We start from the raw sequence: 13367 nt of genomic DNA, 5'->3' as shown, positions 1-13367 counted from the left end.
AGTCCAAGTAGCTGGAATACACTCAGTACTGAGGCTGCCTTGTGTTGTAATGTGCCTTGAATGTCGACGTCCTATGCTCTTGAGCCTACCAGGCCATCATCGTCCGCTGCTTCCTGCTTCAAACTGCCCCAAAGAGTCTTGAGGCTCTAGGATCACTCTTGTGGAGTCCCGCGTTGCTGGAGGGATCTTGCACCTGGCCAGCGCATGTCGGAAAAGTCATGGCTGCATTGCTCGCCATTTTCTTGGTGCTGTAGCCGTACGTGAGGCCCTGCTGTCAGCATGCAGCTTCGCAAAAGTTACCCGTGCTCACCTGCTGCACCCTTCACAAAGAGACTCCTCCTTGGTCATTCCTTAAGATTATCTCTTGCAGGGGACATCTCCTGCACCTCCAAGTCTGCAGTACGCAGGGCGCGATCGAATTTCTAGGCCAAGCACTTGCCTTTCCATGGCTGGGCCCTTGATGTCCTCATCCCTGTCCTGCTCAGCTGAGCTGGGAGAGGACCTTGCCCCCTGTTGAGCTGTCTCCAGCGCTGTCCCCGCCACCAGTACCTGCTGCTGCTCACTTGTACTGGGTGTTTCACTACGTGCCGATCCCTTTAGCTCACTGTCTAACTCACACGGAATTCCAGGGTCTGAGCTGGTACCTGGGAGGGGTGGAGCACGTGATGGTCATCCTCAGGGAGATTGTCCTCCTCTGAGGTATCTTCTCCAGCACGGTCCAGGTACTGAGAAGGACCTAGAGGAAAGGGAAAAGGGACAAGAGTTGGGATGGCACTGAGAGGCTGGACATTTAGCAGGTGGCAGTCTTCAGAATGTAGCTTGAAGTTGTGAAGTTGGCTGAATATTTATTGAGGTGAATGAAGGTTACAAGTAATCTGCGGACATCCTGCTCATACAGGTCGCCAGCCTCGTCTTCCCCGATGCTCATGACTTTGCCGGGCCACTAATCTCTAGGGCCTCTTGCTCCATTTGGGTGAGGGCTATGATGTCAGGCACTCCTCCCCTGGTCTTGCTTCTCTCCCTGGCATTATGTGCTGCAGAAAGAGAGGGTGAGTGTTAATGAGAGGCTGTTGAAAAGGAAAGTGGAGATGTGTAGGGTTTGTGCACATAGTGCGTGTGCTGAGAGCTGGAGAGAAGCACAGTGGAATCAGGATGGGCAGGTGATGAATGGAAAGCCAAGTGTGTGGAATGTGAGGTGAGGAAGGAGTTCTGGGAGGAGCTGCTGGTTGTGCAAGTGCGAGGATGTGAGAAGAGAATGGTGTTAGTGAGCGGCGTGCGGAGAGCAAAGGAAGAGGTGAGTGTGTTTGGAATGAGAAAGAGAGGTGTTGCAGTGTGCCTTTGTGATTGTATGTTAAAGGATGTGATGGAGGGGAGGGACTTGTTGAGAGTGGTGGGGGAGAGGGTGAAAGGAGTGTTGTCAGATGTTGCTGATATGTGGAGAGATGAAGAGCTGTACTCACCCTTGCTGCTCTTGTGAGATCATTGAACCTCTTCCTACACCGACACCAGGTCCTGGGGTGATGCTGCTGGCACTCGCCCTCTCAACCACCTGTGCCCAGACTGCTGAATAATGGCATTCTCTGGGGAACAGCACCTCCCTCCTTGCCCTGACCTCCTCCATGAAGACCCCCAGGGAGACATCAGAACATCTGGAGCAGTCCTTTGACTTATTCTCCGAATAGTCCTCCTTCCAGCATTAAACAGCAAAACATCTCATCAGGGAATGCAACCTCACTTTAAGAGGTGCATTCCCCTTTAAGTAGGCCTCGGACAACCTGCTGGAGATTGTGACAGACTGCCCGTTTCCAGACATGATTGGGTAGGCAGCCTGTCAATCATATTATAATGAGTTAAAATTACTCGGGCCTCACGTTGGTGATGTCATGGGAACTTGTCACTCGCCACGTCCCCTGCCCTCCTGATTCCCACCTCGAGTTAAAATCGGGGCTGAAACTCCAGTAAAGTCTAACCAGGAGATCTAACCTTGATGTAAAAAACTGCTGATATTTACAAGACCCTGACCAGTTTGTAAAAAGGAGATTCATTTTTATTTATCATTGAGGTGCTAAACTGGAGCAGAACTTGTCCAGAATTTAATGCGATATTGCAGGGAGTGTTGTTGGACAAGCCTCAGAAGAGTGTGGTGTCAGCCGAGTGATTGTGGATCCCGACTCTTTGACCCATAGCTGTGCAGCGAAGTCATTGCCTTCTTGAAGCTGGGAAGGGGAGTTGAGATTATCTGTAATTGTTAGGTGTTGATACAGCAGATTTTTTTTGATGACTACTTCTGGTGAAACATGTTCTTTAAAATGCAATTATAATTTTGCTAGAGATAATGAACACTGGCAAGCTTCCCACTGCCTGTCCAAAGGATTAGAGCTTCTAAGGCGAACAGTTCACGAATGAACAGTTACCATAGTCGTACTATGGTTCTGTGTGCAATATGCTTATCTGGGTGTTAAACCATGGTTAATGCCCATGTGCAAACAGCATGCATAAGAATGTAGTACAAGCACGTGGAGACATTGTAGTTAAGGAGGAGGGGTGTGAAATATTGGATGGGTTAAACATAGTGAGAGAGGAAATATTAAGGGGTTTAGCATCTCTGAAAGTAGATAAATCGCCAGGCCCGGATGAAATGTATCCCAAGCTGTTTGGAGAAGCTAGGGAGGAAATAGCAGAGGCTCTGACCATCATTTTCTAATGCCTCCTGGCTACAGGCGTGGTGCTGGAGGACTGTAGGACTGCTAAACGTTGTACCGTTGTTCAAAAAGGGAGAAAGGGATAGACTGAGTAATTACAGGCCAGTTAGCCTAAATTATTGAAAAAACTCAGAGGGAAGGTATTAATCGTCATTTAGAAAGGCACGGATTAATCAAGGACAGTCAGCATGGATTTGCTAAGGGAAGGTCGTGTCTGACTAACTTGTCTGAATTTTTTGAGGAGGTAATAAGGAGGGTCGATGAGGGTAATGCATTTGATGTAGTGCACATGGATTTTATCAAGGCTTTTGACAAGGTCCCACATGGCAGACTGCTCAAAAAAGTACAAGCCCATGGGATCCAAGGGAAAGTGGCTAGTTGGATCCAAAATTGGCTCAGTGGCAGGAAGCAAAGGATAATGGTCAATGGGTGTTTTTGTGACTGGAAGGCTGTTTCCAGTGGGGTTCCGCAGGGCTCAGTACTAGGTCCCTTGCTTTTTGTGCTATATATTAACGATTTCAACTTAAATGTAGGGGGCATGATTAAGAAGTTTGCAGATGATACAAAAATTGGCCATGTGATTGATAGTGAGGAGGAAAGCTGTGGACTACAGGATGATATCAATGGACTGGTCAGGTGGGCAGAAAATGGCAAATGGAATTCAATCCAGAGAAGTGTGAGGTAATGTATTTGGGGAGGGCAAACAAGGTAAGGGAATACACAATAAATGGGAGGATACTGAGAGGTGTAGAAGAAGTGAGGGGCCTTGGAGTGCATGTCCACAGATCCCTGAAGGTAGCAGGACAGGTAGATAAGGTGGTAAAGAAGCATACGGGATACTTTCCTTTATTAGCCGAGGCATGGAATATAAGAGCAGGGACCCTATGCTAGAGCTGTATAAAACATTAGTTAGGCCACAGCTTGAGTACTGCGTACAGTTCTGGTCACCACATTACAGGAAGAATGTAATTGCACTAGAGAGGGTGCAGAGGAGATTTACGAGGATGTTGCCAGGACTGGAGAATTTTAGCTATGAGGAAAGATTGGGGTTGTTCTCTTTTGAACAGAGGGAGTTGAGGAGTGATTTAATTGAGGTGTATAAAATTATGAGGGGCCTAGATAGAGTGGATAGGAAGGACCTATTTCCCTTCACAGGGAGGTCAATAACCAGGAGGCATAGATTTAAAGTAATTGGTAGAAGGATTAGAGGGAGCTGAGAAGAAATTTTTTCACCCAGAGGGTGGTGGGTGTCTGGAACTCACTGCTTGAAAGGGTGGTAGAGGCAGAAACCCTCAACTCATTTAAAAGTACTTGGATGTGCACTTGAAGTGCTGTAACCTACAGGGCTACGGACCAAAAGCTAGAAAATGGGATTAGGCTGGATAGCTCTTTCTCGGCTGCCACAGACACGATGGGCCGAATGGCCTCCTTCTGTGCCGTAGATTTTTATGTTTCTATGATTCTATGATTTTATGTTAAGTGTTTATGTGGTTGACGCCTGTGTGCACCAGAATTTTAGTGCGAGCATGTTAAGCGTTTGTGTGGTTAATGTTTCATAGAATCATAGAATCATAGAAAGGTTACAGCATGGAAGGAGGCCATTCGGCCCATTGAGTCCATGCCGGCTCTATGCAAGAGCAATCCAGCTAGTCACACTCTCCCACCCTTTCCCCGTAGCCCTGCAAATTTTTTACTTTCAAGTGCTTATCCAGTTCCCTTTTGAAGGCCATGATTGAATCTGCCTCCACCACCCCCTCAGGCAGTGCATTCCAGATCCTAACCACTCGGTGTGTAAAAAAGTTTTTCCTCATGTCACCTTTGGTTCCTTTGCCAATCACCTTAAATCTATGCCCTCTGGTTCTTGACCCTTCCACCAATGAGAACAGTTTCTCTCTCTACTCTGTCTGGACCCTTCCTGATTTTGAATACCTCTATCAAATCTCCTCGCAACCACCTCTGTTCCAAGGAGAACAACCCCAGCTTCTCCAGTCTATCCACATAACTAAAGTCTCTCATCCCTGGAATCATTCTAGTAAATCTCTTCTGCACCCTCTCTAAGGCCTTCACATCTTTCCTAAAGTGCAGTGCCCAGAACTGGACACAATACTCCAGTTGTGGTCGAACCAGTGTTTTATAAAGGTTCATCATGTTTGTCTAAACGCTATGTGGACAGGAATACTAGTGCAAGCATGTTAAGCGTTTGTGTAGTTAATGTTTGTGTAAATGAAGTGTGCACAGGAATGTTTATGCAAGCATGTTAAGTGTTTATGTGGTTAATGTTTGTGTGAAAACCGTGCAGGTAAGAATGTAGAACGAGAATTACAAAGAATTACAAAGAATGTACAGTCCAGAAACAGGCCATTCGGCCCAACAGGTCCATGCCGGTGTTTATGTTCCACACGAGCCTCCTCCCACCCTTCTTCATCTAACCCTATTAACATATCCTTCTATTCCTTTCTCCCTCAAGCTTCCGCTTAAATGTATCTCTGCTAATCACCTCAACTACTCCTTGTACTAGTGAGTTCCACATTCTAACCACATTCTGGGTTAAGAAGTTTCTCCTCAATTCCCTATTGGATTTATTAGTGACTATCTTGTAATTATGGCCCCTAGTTCTGGTCTCCCCCACAAGTGGAATCATCTTCTCTACGTCTACCCTATCAAACCCCTTCATAATCTTGAAGATGTCTATCAGGTCATGCCTCTTTTTTTCTTTTTTTTCTTCTTCTCACCCCTCAGTCTTCCCTTTCCTAGAGAAAAGAGCCCCAGCCTGTTCAATCGTTCCTGATAAGTATAACCTCTCAGTTCTGGTATCATCCTGGTAAATCTTTTTCGCACCTTCTCCAGTGCCTCTATAACCTTTTTATAGAGAGGAGTATGTTAAGTGTTTGTGTGGAGTATGTTAAGTGTTGTAATGGTGCAGATACAGCACACTAGAAATGTAGTGCGAGCATGTTTAGGATTGAATGGTTGATAATTGTGTAAAAACCGTGCACATAAGAATGTAGAACGAGCATGTTAAACATTTGTATGTGAGCTGCACTAATTAGAACTTCTATTCTGTAACAAATAGAGATTTCCCCCCAGCATTTTCTTATCCTGTCACTCCAGATCCACATAGATACCATACATGCCACATTTTCTAAATGATCTTCTACTTGGTGGAGACCTGAAGCCAAGAACTGGGGATTCTGTGATACCAATTTCAGCAGCTGACATCGAGCACAGCAGAATGTTTTAAAGAAGGTGGCAGGAAAGATTCAAGACTTTTAAAGATCTGCCTTTAAAGTGAACAAAACTTAAGTCAAAACCCTGTCAATTCTCAACAGTTCAGGTAAATTAGATTTTCTTAATCAAAATCATCTTTGCATTTTCTATCTCTCTGTGAAGCCTGTTTGTGTGGGTTATAATAAATAGCACCATTCAATTGCTGGTAGCCTTAAGCATAGTGTGTATTTCAGGAAATATTAGAACACTGTGAGTAAAATGTGTGGCACAGACGGTTGTGTCTGTTGATTACAGCTACTTCTCAGCTCTGGCTACCAGTGGTGAACCATATATCAGTGTGTTTAGGTATAGCAAGAACAAGATAAATGAATGAACACACTGCAGTAATTTCAGGATTTGGTGAAAGATTTGATGCCCACACAAATGCTTTGATCTAGATCGACCGGGTGTGAGAGCATGTTCCCCATTTGAATGTTTAAAAAAAAACTTGTTAATTCGCTATAGTAATTAACTTCGATATATTATCAACTTGTCACATAAATATTTCTGGAGATCGAAGATTTAGTGTCAAAGGCATGTTGCTGCCATACCAGTGTTTATCGAAAGCCTTGGCAGTGTTATGCTGTGATGGTATTATGCTACTTTAAATGTGTATTTAGTCAAATATTAAAAATGGAAAAAAAGAAGTTACTGCAGTAAAAATTGCTTGGAGGAAGTTTGTGTTGCAGCAGGTAACTATAGTGCAAATGATTAGCTAATACAGCAGAGCCAAGGATCAGCAGTCCCAGCTCACGCTTAGAGCTCTTCGAAGATAAAGTGTGAGGCTCAATGTCAATATTACATCATCACCAGAAAACCAACTGTTGTGCTATAGATTCAATACTTATCTCTCAAACTTGGAATGAATCTGTTGTTCATTAAGTGCTGCTAGACACTCTCCAATATACTACTATCTGGGTGATATTGACTTGCTCCTGAATTTTCCTTACTATTTTAATTTATTTGTGTTGGATTGCTGCAAAAATGTATACACGCCACATTTCATAATGCAGACATTTTGCAACACACAAATCCTGTGTCACATTCTCCCCATTCAGCCCTTAACGATTAAGAAAACTAGAGCCTTTAGTAGGAGTATGTAATTGACATTCTAGGGATTTATTTAAAATATGTACTTCTGAAATCTAGTGAGAAAGTGACTATTAAAAGGAGTGATTTCTGTTAATGACAACTTTATGTCTTTGTTTTCTTCAGTTAAAAAAAACGGAATTACCCATTGGTGCACTTGTATATTTTTGACATGATGTTTGCAGGAGAATATTTGTCTGCGTGCTCCATTGAAACTATTATGTAAACATTTCCTATGGGGATTCCATGTTAAAATGCCCACATTTACCTTCTGTGTTACATGTCACTGTGACGCCAGTAGTTGGCACTCTAATAGGAATTTCAATGCTAATTTTGTGACTTGCCTGTCACAGTTGCCTGGTGTGGTTCCCTGTCACACTGCCATATAGTGCTGTGTTATCTTTCCCCCACAAATCACTCCAAATCAACTTCCATTTTGTTTCTCAGTAACTGAAATTTCTAATGCCCAAAAATAGGGCTTTAAACAACAAAAAAATTAAATGACATATTTCACATTAACACGATTAAGTTTATCCATCCAATTGTTTTTTTGTGTATATTTTAATGCATTATTTACTTGAAGCCTCAGCCTTTCACAAACATCTTTTTTGGCCAGAGCTGTGACACATAACTGAAGGCAGGTTCTGTAGTCTGAGCATGTGCAGTGTGCACAATTTCCTGAAATGCATCAATAGCATTTAAGTAAGCCAAAAGTGTGAGGTTCAAAATCCTTTTTAAACAAAGACAGTTGGAAACCTGCAAACAGTAATGTAGTAAACTGTGATCTCACAAACCCTACTTTTCCTTCAGTGACGTGGATGGGATTGGAAAAGTATGAGTTTCAGGATCGAAGATATTGTACTGCGGATAGATAGATAAATTATTAAGTAATTAAGCTAGATGGATAATATTGAGCTTAAAGCATTGTCAGGCTTTTAAAATGTAAACAATCTGACAACACCAAGTTATAGTCCAACAATTTTATTTGAAAATCACAAGCTTTTCCTTGTTGGACTATAACTTGGTGTTGTAAGATTGTTTACATTTGTCAACACCAGTCCATCACCGGCATCTCCACATCAAGGCTTTTAAAACACATGGGGATTTGGAAGCACAAGCTTTTCAACACAGCAGGGGGTAATGTAAGAAAAGGCAACAAGGGCATACATCAAAGGCTTCGGATCAGGAAAGCATGAAAAAAGCATGGGCCTTTCATTCCTATCTGGTAATATGTTCAAAGAACTGGGATTTGTAAAATGTCAAACAGTATTGCATCCAGCAAGTGATCAAATGGTCCAGGGAATGGATTTGAAACCACTGAAGCAATCAAAATTGGAGACATCAGGACCATTAACAAGGTTTGTGCATAGAAATGAAAGGGGCTATCTCTACATGAAAGGCCATAAACATAAAGAGTTAATAAAGGGGCCTTTCATATTCAATGGTTCGAGCACATGGTCTTTTCTACATCAAAGGGTCTCCAGTCACATGATCAAAGCCTAAACTGTCAATCATTGAGGTATGTTAATGATTGAGGCATAACAACATGGAGCAATGGGACAAAAAGAATGACACGCCTCCAATCCTATATCCTATTAGTAAAAACAATATAAAAGGACGTCCTTGAGAGAAGAACAGCCTCTTCACCACACCGCAGTCACAAGGAACGCACATGACAGTCACAAGGAACGCACACGGCAGTCACAAGGAACACACACGACAGTCACAAGGAACGCACACGGCAGTCACAAGGAACGCACACGGCAGTCACAAGGAACGCACACGGCAGTCACAAGGAACGCACACGGCAGTCACAAGGAACACACACGACAGTCACAAGGAACACACACGGCAGTCACAAGGAACGCACACGGCAGTCACAAGGAACACACATGACAGTCACAAGGAACACACACGACAGTCACAAGGAACGCACACTGCAGTCACAAGGAACGCACACGGCAGTCACAAGGAACGCACTCTGCAGTCGCAAGGAACGCACTCTGGAGTCACAAGGAACGCACACTGGAGTCACAAGGAATGCACACGGCAGTCACAAGGAACGCACTCTGCAGTCGCAAGGAACGCACTCTGGAGTCACAAGGAACGCACACTGGAGTCACAAGGAATGCACACGGCAGTCGCAAGGAACGCACACGGCAGTCACAAGGAACACACATGACAGTCGCAAGGAACGCACATGACAGTCACAAGGAACGCACTCTGCAGTCACAAGGAACACACATGACAGTCGCAAGGAACGCACTCTGCAGTCACAAGGAACGCACATGACAGTCACAAGGAACACACACGGCAGTCACAAGGAACGCACATGACAGTCACAAGGAACGCACATGACAGTCACAAGGAACGCACATGACAGTCACAAGGAACGCACTCTGCAGTCACAAGGAACGCACATGACAGTCGCAAGGAACGCACTCTGCAGTCACAAGGAACGCACATGACAGTCACAAGGAACACACACGGCAGTCGCAAGGAACGCACACGGCAGTCACAAGGAACGCACATGACAGTCGCAAGGAACGCACTCTGCAGTCACAAGGAACGCACATGACAGTCACAAGGAACGCACATGACAGTCACAAGGAACGCACATGACAGTCGCAAGGAACGCACTCTGCAGTCACAAGGAACGCACATGACAGTCACAAGGAACACACACGGCAGTCGCAAGGAACGCACACGGCAGTCACAAGGAACGCACATGACAGTCGCAAGGAACGCACTCTGCAGTCACAAGGAACGCACATGACAGTCACAAGGAACACACACGGCAGTCGCAAGGAACGCACACGGCAGTCACAAGGAACGCACATGACAGTCGCAAGGAACGCACATGACAGTCACAAGGAACGCACTCTGCAGTCACAAGGAATGCACATAACAGTCACAAGGAACACACACGGCAGTCACAAGGAACGCACATGACAGTCACAAGGAACACACACGGCAGTCGCAAGGAACGCACTCTGCAGTCACAAGGAACACACATGACAGTCGCAAGGAACGCACATGACAGTCACAAGGAACGCACTCTGCAGTCACAAGGAACGCACATAACAGTCACAAGGAACACACACGGCAGTCACAAGGAACGCACATGACAGTCACAAGGAACACACCTGACAGTCACAAGGAACACACACGGCAGTCGCAAGGAACGCACATGACAGTCACAAGGAACACACACGGCAGTCGCAAGGAACACACACTGCAGTCACAAGGAACACACATGACAGTCGCAAGGAACGCACATGACAGTCACAAGGAACGCACTCTGCAGTCACAAGGAACGCACATAACAGTCACAAGGAACACACACGGCAGTCACAAGGAACGCACATGACAGTCACAAGGAACGCACCTGACAGTCACAAGGAACACACACTGCAGTCACAAGGAACGCACATGACAGTCACAAGGAACACACACGGCAGTCGCAAGGAACGCACACTGCAGTCACAAGGAACACACATGACAGTCGCAAGGAACGCACATGACAGTCACAAGGAACGCACTCTGCAGTCACAAGGAACGCACATAACAGTCACAAGGAACACACACGGCAGTCACAAGGAACGCACATGACAGTCACAAGGAACGCACTCTGCAGTCACAAGGAACGCACATGACAGTCACAAGGAACGCACTCTGCAGTCACAAGGAACGCACATGACAGTCACAAGGAACGCACTCTGCAGTCACAAGGAACGCACATGACAGTCACAAGGAACGCACTCTGCAGTCACAAGGAACACACATGACAGTCGCAAGGAACGCACACGGCAGTCACAAGGAACGCACTCTGCAGTCACAAGGAACACACATGACAGTCGCAAGGAACGCACACGGCAGTCACAAGGAACGCACACTGCAGTCACAAGGAACGCACATGACAGTCACAAGGAACACACACGGCAGTCACAAGGAACACACATGACAGTCGCAAGGAACGCACACGGCAGTCACAAGGAACGCACACTGCAGTCACAAGGAACGCACTCTGCAGTCACAAGGAACGCACACTGCAGTCACAAGGAACGCACATGACAGTCACAAGGAACGCACTCTGCAGTCACAAGGAACGCACACTGCAGTCACAAGGAACGCACATGACAGTCACAAGGAACGCACATGACAGTCACAAGGAACGCACACGGCAGTCACAAGGAACGCACATGACAGTCACAAGGAACGCACACTGCAGTCACAAGGAACGCACACTGCAGTCACAAGGAACGCACATGACAGTCACAAGGAACGCACACTGCAGTCACAAGGAACGCACATGACATTCACAAGGAACGCACACTGCAGTCACAAGGAACGCACATGACAGTCACAAGGAACGCACACTGCAGTCACAAGGAACGCACACTGCAGTCACAAGGAACGCACATGACAGTCACAAGGAACGCACTCTGCAGTCACAAGGAACGCACATGACAGTCACAAGGAACGCACACTGCAGTCGCAAGGAACGCACACGGCAGTCACAAGGAACGCACATGACAGTCGCAAGGAACGCACTCTGCAGTCACAAGGAACGCACATGACAGTCACAAGGAACACACACGGCAGTCGCAAGGAACGCACACGGCAGTCACAAGGAACGCACATGACAGTCGCAAGGAACGCACATGACAGTCACAAGGAACGCACTCTGCAGTCACAAGGAACGCACATAACAGTCACAAGGAACACACACGGCAGTCACAAGGAACGCACATGACAGTCACAAGGAACGCACCTGACAGTCACAAGGAACACACACGGCAGTCGCAAGGAACGCACTCTGCAGTCACAAGGAACACACATGACAGTCGCAAGGAACGCACATGACAGTCACAAGGAACACACACGGCAGTCGCAAGGAACGCACACTGCAGTCACAAGGAACTCACATGACAGTCACAAGGAACACACACGGCAGTCGCAAGGAACGCACACTGCAGTCACAAGGAACACACATGACAGTCGCAAGGAACGCACATGACAGTCACAAGGAACGCACTCTGCAGTCACAAGGAACGCACATAACAGTCACAAGGAACACACACGGCAGTCACAAGGAACGCACATGACAGTCACAAGGAACGCACTCTGCAGTCACAAGGAACGCACATGACAGTCACAAGGAACGCACTCTGCAGTCACAAGGAACGCACATGACAGTCACAAGGAACGCACTCTGCAGTCACAAGGAACGCACATGACAGTCACAAGGAACGCACTCTGCAGTCACAAGGAACACACATGACAGTCGCAAGGAACGCACACGGCAGTCACAAGGAACGCACATGACAGTCACAAGGAACGCACACTGCAGTCACAAGGAACACACATGACAGTCACAAGGAACACACACGGCAGTCACAAGGAACACACATGACAGTCGCAAGGAACGCACACGGCAGTCACAAGGAACGCACACTGCAGTCACAAGGAACGCACTCTGCAGTCACAAGGAACGCACACTGCAGTCACAAGGAACGCACATGACAGTCACAAGGAACGCACTCTGCAGTCACAAGGAACGCACACTGCAGTCACAAGGAACGCACATGACAGTCACAAGGAACGCACATGACAGTCACAAGGAACGCACATGACAGTCACAAGGAACGCACACTGCAGTCACAAGGAACGCACACTGCAGTCACAAGGAACGCACATGACAGTCACAAGGAACGCACACTGCAGTCACAATGAACGCACATGACATTCACAAGGAACGCACACTGCAGTCACAAGGAACGCACATGACAGTCACAAGGAACGCACACTGCAGTCACAAGGAACGCACACTGCAGTCACAAGGAACGCACATGACAGTCACAAGGAACGCACTCTGCAGTCACAAGGAACGCACATGACAGTCACAAGGAACGCACACTGCAGTCACAAGGAACACACATGACAGTCACAAGGAACGCACACGGCAGTCACAAGGAACACACACGACAGTCACAAGGAACGCACACGGCAGTCACAAGGAACGCACACGGCAGTCACAAGGAACGCACACGGCAGTCACAAGGAACGCACACGGCAGTCACAAGGAACACACATGACAGTCACAAGGAACACACATGACAGTCAGAAGGAACACACATGACAGTCACAAGGAACACACACGGCAGTCACAAGGAACGCACACGGCAGTCACAAGGAACACACATGACAGTCACAAGGAACACACACGACAGTCACAAGGAACGCAAACTGCAGTCACAAGGAACGCACACTGGAGTCACAAGGAATGCACACGGCAGTCACAAGGAA

The sequence above is a fragment of the Heptranchias perlo genome, chromosome 11 (genome assembly GCF_035084215.1).
Source record: "Heptranchias perlo isolate sHepPer1 chromosome 11, sHepPer1.hap1, whole genome shotgun sequence".
Taxonomy (NCBI): Eukaryota; Metazoa; Chordata; class Chondrichthyes; order Hexanchiformes; family Hexanchidae; genus Heptranchias; species Heptranchias perlo.
The sequence above is the reverse complement of the archived record's forward strand: the minus strand, read 5'-3'. Positions refer to the sequence as shown.